Source organism: Tachypleus tridentatus, chromosome 8 (genome assembly GCF_004210375.1).
Source record: "Tachypleus tridentatus isolate NWPU-2018 chromosome 8, ASM421037v1, whole genome shotgun sequence".
NCBI classification, from domain to species: Eukaryota; Metazoa; Arthropoda; class Merostomata; order Xiphosura; family Limulidae; genus Tachypleus; species Tachypleus tridentatus.
This window is the reverse complement of record NC_134832.1, coordinates 98,718,714-98,725,599: the sequence shown is the minus strand read 5'-3', so window position 1 is coordinate 98,725,599 and position 6,886 is coordinate 98,718,714.

Here is a 6,886-nt window from a genome sequence, read left to right as displayed (position 1 = left end):
TTACTGGTTGATTTTGATTCACGTGTATAAAAGATTTCAGTAATAGTAGAATAAACTGCAGATGAAATCCATATCTAAAGTTTAAAATTAATGTAAGTGATGTAAATAAAATTGATATTAATTAAAATTCACTTGTATTAACCTGATTTACACTATAATCATTCTGATTGATAAAATAAAGTGCTAGACTACTTGATGATCCTCATTATTGGACAAAGGATTCTGTTGGATTTGGAGCAGATGAGAGATTATATATTTCTCTACTTTCATAAGTTTTTAGAATTATTAAAGCTGTTTTCCCCCATTAATGCTGTAGTTTCTTGACCAGCTCTGAGAGAAATAAACTATTTTGCTACTGGTTTGTCAGTTGTTCTGGATGACGATAAAGTTTAAAATAAATCTGTTAGAAATTTAAAAAGTAATTATTATTATGTATTAAACTTTACCATAAATCTGATTTGTAAATGAAATAAATAAACTTGATAATAATTACAGTTTACTTACTGGTGTTGATAGCAATTATTTATATTGTGATGAGAAAGACTGATCAATTCCAAGTGCTCAGCTATATTTATTTCATGTGTCAGCAAAAGTGATTTAAGCTTTGATCTAAAGATAGCTTTGTTTCAAATTCTGATCCAGGTGTCTTCTTTTCTTCAATGATGAACTGAGTCCATAATAAAGTATGCTTTTCCCAGTAAACATAGTGTTCAGAAAATAAGAAATTCACAAATATAGTTACTTTTGTAAATCTTAGATTAAATAGTTCAATCTGTTCTGCAAATTTCTAACTTGTAAAACTGTATCATTTTATTCACTGCTGATGGTTTAACTCTATAGTTATGTGAATGACTACTTTGAGTGAATTATGTTTACATAAAAAAACTTCTCACAGACTCTCTATAGACTATTGTATGAAAGAATAGATTCAAGATGGAAAAAATTAGTTTTTGTTACAAGTCAAGATGCTTGTGCACCCTTGCAGCTTCATGTATCCTGCTGTCTGTTACACAAGTGTCAATCAGATACTAGAAACAAGGGAGAAAACACTGAAAAAGTTTCTTAGTTATTTAAGCACATTAGTAGGCTTGCAACTATGGTTAGAAGACAGACAGTGGCAGTTGAAAACTGTCAGACTTGATTCTTCTACAACAAAGATATTACAGATGGCTATTCAACTTCTTTAGTTGTCTGGGTGGAACAATAGCAATATGACATTACAAAGACACAGGTGGTGCATGTCTGGTAAATAAACCACAATATATGAAAGCAAACCATTCCACAGGACAACCATGCTGTTAGAAAATTAAAACTCTTAACTGAAGAGGGCTCAGATCCTGCCAAAATGTGTATTGTGTCCCCTAGTCCTACTATTTCCACTGTTAAGTATGAATAAAATGTGATGCATCAACACTGTCAATTCCCTTTACAGTCTTAAACACCTCAATCAGATAATCCCCACAACTTTTTTTTTTTAAGAAAACAATTTGAGAGATTTTAACCTCTTCTCATGTGACAACCCCTCAATACTTCTCTGAACTCTTTCCAACAACTCAGTCTTTCCTAAGCTAAGGAGCCAAAAACTGAGCACAGTATTCCAAATGTGACCTAAACAAGGAAATTGTATATGTTTTTAATATTTCTCTAAATACGACTTTAAATCATATTTGCCCTACCACAAACAAGAACACACTGCTTGGATGGTTTTAGAGACTGATCAACTATTACATCAAGATCCCTTTCTTTCATGATGATGTTAAGGTTGTTTCCATCCAAATTATGCTTATAATTCAAATTATGATAACCCAAATGCATTCTCTTGCATTTGTTACAACTAAAACCTGGTTGCCATTTAGTTGTCTAACTCACTAAATGATCCAAATTCTTCAGTAAATCAACAGCATCCTCTTCACAGCTAGCAACACCCAAAGCCTTAATATCATCTGTAAATTTGAGTAATTTATTAAACATTCTTTCCTCTATGTACATCAAAAAGAGCAAAGGTCATAAGGTGAGCCCCAAGTTACCCCACTTGTGACATTAACCCAATCTGATTGGACTCCATTTGTAAAAACTGTCTGATTTCTTCCATTCAGCCACTCTTTTATCCAAGTTGCTAACTTATCCCCCACACTTGTTTTTTTTTTGTATTTTTTACAAGCCTTTTACTTAACACCTTGTCAAATGCATTCTGAAAATCCATATACCTCAAACCTACACTCATACCCTCACCTGCATAAGCAGTAACCTTTTCAAAGAATATTTTATTATAGTTTACAGTAAAGTAAGATTAGTTTTGAGAACAGGTAAAACATTTCAACCATCAGTGCAATCAAAATGTTGTGCCTGTGCTCTAAAAACTAATCTAAGAGCTCTAAATTGTAATAGAATATACTTTATCATTAAACAAATTGAAAACCAAAATTTTCAAATGTTAAGAGATTTGTAAGGTGAGATTTTCCCTTAGTGAAACCACATTGACCATCCAGTAAAATTCTAAACTTTGCTAAATGAGTTTACAAAGCATCTTTTATTAGACTTTCTAAACCTTTTCCCACAACTGATGTAAAACTAATGGGTCTACACTTGCTGGGATAATTTTTATCACTATAATTTGATATTTATTGTTATGTTTCCATACTTCCTTTACAATTGTGCCTGTTTAAAACTTTCACTGTTCAAATGCAGTTTAAAATTATTTGTACATTTATCATAAGTAAGTCTGCATACAACTGATAGTTTGTATTCATATTATAAAAATTAATGGTACACTTTTATAAAACAATTTCCAATTAACCTAAATTTTTATTATTTTCTTAAAATATAAACTTAATAAATACCCACAAGAGGTATGCAGTGTACATACAAAAATGATGCTTATTTTGTATTTTTTTTTAAATACAGAAAAAATGGAAACATACTTTTAATACTGTAAGATAAGTTTAAGAAAAATGTTACAACTCCTAAAAGTTTATTAAGAATAAAATAATGAAATATAAGAAAATGATAACTGCATTTTTCTACAGAATAAAAAATTGTTTGCTTGCATTTTAAGTAATCATAAATCCATCCATGTAACAATGAGGAATTACACACAATTCTGTATTAAAATTACACATCACAACCTTTGTAGTTTAGGAAATTTCTTTTCTGTAAATATGTTTAATATAAAAACAAAAATCCATTGTACTGAACAAATGAAGGAACTTAAAATGTTAATAAGATAAATCAAAACTGTCATCTCTCTAAAAATAGTTTTTAAATATCTTAACCTCTTAAAAAATATGAAAAACGTATAGTTAATAGTATTTATTTAACAGTGACACATATTCCTGATATCAAATTTTTACCTGTGTGTGGCCAGGTGGTTAAGGCACTCAACTCATAATCCAAGGGTTGCAGGTTTGAATCACTGTTGCACCAAACATGCTCACCCTTTCAGCTATGGGGCATTATAACTTATAGAGGACTTGCAGTCATGTAACATATGTACCTACCACCCTACCACATTCAGTGTGGAAGACAGTCCTGACTAAAACATAACGAACAAGAAGATATGACTTCTATTAATCTCTAAGACATCTGAGTTCCCTACTTTGGTAAAAGAAGAAACAGATAAATTGTTGAACCAGTTATAGAAATGACGTATGAAGACAGATCATTATATGCCTCAAAAATATATATGTAATTATGGAATGCTGATCTAAGTTAAGCCAAGTACTTAGAAAATTGTCATATCCAGACTTTGTACAGAAATGTATGTAATAAGATGAATAATTATTTATGTACTATAATAATAACATCTAGTACATCTTTATCTTCTGTATGAATAAAAGAACTTCATTTTTTTGCAGAGTTAACAAAAACAGAATTATAGAATACAATGTGCAAGAATCATTATAGCTTTTAATTTTAATATAAATTATATGTTTATCCTTTCTGCATTTTATAGCTGTTATGTAGCTTAACTTTGTATACTGCTATAAATAAACTATAAGTATTCTATACATCTTTTATATTCTCTGCTTCAAAGGACCTATAATAGAAAAGAGAAGCAGAACTAAAGTGAAACATTCCATTAGAAAGTAAAGTAGGTTTATCTTCAGAGTTAAGAGTACTACTACAACAGACCCAGAAATTCATCATGATTAACAGGACAGACATGCTACCCAGAAGCACCTGCATTTATTATTCAAACTACTAACTAAATATAGCATAAATTAGTTTAATAATTAACAATATCAAACACAATATCTTATAATTATTTTATTGTTTAAAATATTCTTAAAGGTACATTCAGTTGATTTGGCTCACCATAAGTGTTACTACCAGATGTTATTTGGTGATAACTTTTCTTATAATTTGTTCTATATCCTGGCCGTGTACCATATATAAATTCTTTACCTTTCTCAATTTTTTTTCTATACTATCATTTTATTTTGCAGTATTACAACACTGTATAGTATAAAGCCACTTTATCACTTTGTTAATTAAAATAATGCATTCTAGTGGCTGTTATTTAGTTCATATTTCTTGATAATATTACTATCTTTTACCTTTATTTATGTTTCCAGGTGATAGAGAAAAGTAGCAGAATTGAATAGTGGTCAAACACACACCCAATTATTTAATTATTGTCAAGACTGCCAGAATTTTAGTGTACAGCTTCAAAGATTTCATTACTGAGTATAAAAGCAATAAACTATGAAATGATCTGTTCTTACATATAGGGTTGAAGGTACAGCAGAAGAAGCATTACAAACCCAGTAAAAAACTATGCTGTTACTTGCAAATCACAAAAGTTGGTGTATATATATTATGTATATTTGAAAAGTTCCTTTCAATGTGTGGAGAATTCAGCCCAAGTTAAAAACCTTTGTCTTGAAAAAATGCTGATGGTTAATTATACCTTAAAAACCAATGTCAGTATTATTAGTAAATGTAGGCACAGAACACAAAACTTGTATATTCAGGTTATTAAATTGTAGATTAAATGCGTTGAATCAGTTATTTTTTTAATTCCATGTTGTTTGTTGTAACAACACGTCACATGAATGCATTCTATCAGCACTTCTTGATGTACTACTGAAAACTCAAATGAGCATTATCCCACTGTGTTAGAATATGAAATTTAAGTTGTGATTGGATAATATTTTATCAAAGACACATTTATTTAAAAACTTTTCTAAATAAGAAATGGCTTTGTCCATTATGCTGCATGCTTTGGAAAGAAAAAAAATGTAAAACCAATATTTCAACTTTTATCTTGTTTTATGTATTAGTATTTAAACAAGGACAGCTTCATTTGAGTTAAACACTGATGAATACTTTTAAACTTTTGACATGTTAAAAATCTAAATTTAAGTACATATGTTAAAGTGTTGATGAAATGCACATATCAAATCATATATTTATACTTGTGCTAAAATACACATGCTACGTAAGACTTTTAAGTAACATATATAAATTTATTACTTCATATACAATGTACAATATAATTAAATTGCAGCACCTAACAACACACATATTTATAATATCTAACAGTTTATTATTTGTATCACATTTTAAAACCCTAAGAGTAAGCTTTACCAAACATATCATTTTATATTATTAGTATACTTATTTCAAAACATATTCAGTACAAAATAGACCAATGGATGACTTTATTTATGTGATGTCACAGATTCACATGTTATCCAATGCAAAAGCAACACATACAATTTTGTATAATGTTCTTGGACTATATCTACATCATGTTACAGCAGTGTTATGGGAATAATTCCTTACAAAACAGTGTTTCTTGTAAAGTTACCCCAATAATGTGTTCAACATATACTCAACATGATATTAAATATCACATTGTTTCTACAATAAATGTCATAAGCTTTTTCCTGCAGTGGATAAATTAATGTTTGAATTTTTTACTTGCATAGAAAATTATACAGAATCACACATCAAAATCCCAGTCAGCTAAAATTACATTTCCCAGTATAATTGTATTGAGAAATCCACGTGTATGTTACATATATATATATCTTTTTCTGGTCTTATCATCCCAACTGAAAGTATAAAATATATTATACCCTATGATATGATGTTAAATGGGTGTTTTTTGTCAGTGTTATGGTGCTTATGACTTGAATGTTTGCTCTCTTTCACATAGATCACTAGATTATTGTAAGAAAATTCCAAAGCAGTCTATCATAACAGTAAATTCTGAAAAACAATACCATAAAAAAACTGGTAAAGTTTTATGTCCCTCCACATCAGACCAAAAAACAAACATAAACACTAACCTATTACACATTACTGAAACTCCCTAATAGAATGTGTAAGACAAAACAAATATTTGTGTGCCAAATATACACATAAGGAACTTCACACATACTTATAATCAAACTTAAACACACTTGAGTTAACAAATATTGTTGAAAAGGATTAAAATTGATAGTTGTTACAAGCAACAGCTATACAACTGATCACCATACTCATATTAACTAGTCTTGGGTGTGTCTGTATTTGTAATGCGACACTTCAATGATTATAGACCTAAGTCATACTTATTTACCATCCAGTAAAGTGATATAAATATTAGTTAATAGATACAGGACACCAGCAGTATCAACTTTACTGAGATGCAGACCATTTACCTAATTTTCATTACATACACAACTTTTATAATATATAAAATTTCAAGTAAAGTTTATGTTCTTATACTTATAACATACATTAGCTTGAAATAAAAAATATTGAATACTGTTTATTCCCTATTGCATACCTCACAAACCTGTTTTGTTGCTGTTGTTATTGTTGAAATTTTCTCATTTATTTTACTGTAAGTTATCAGTGCATGTTCAATTACCCCAAAAAAACTAATTTCACTAAT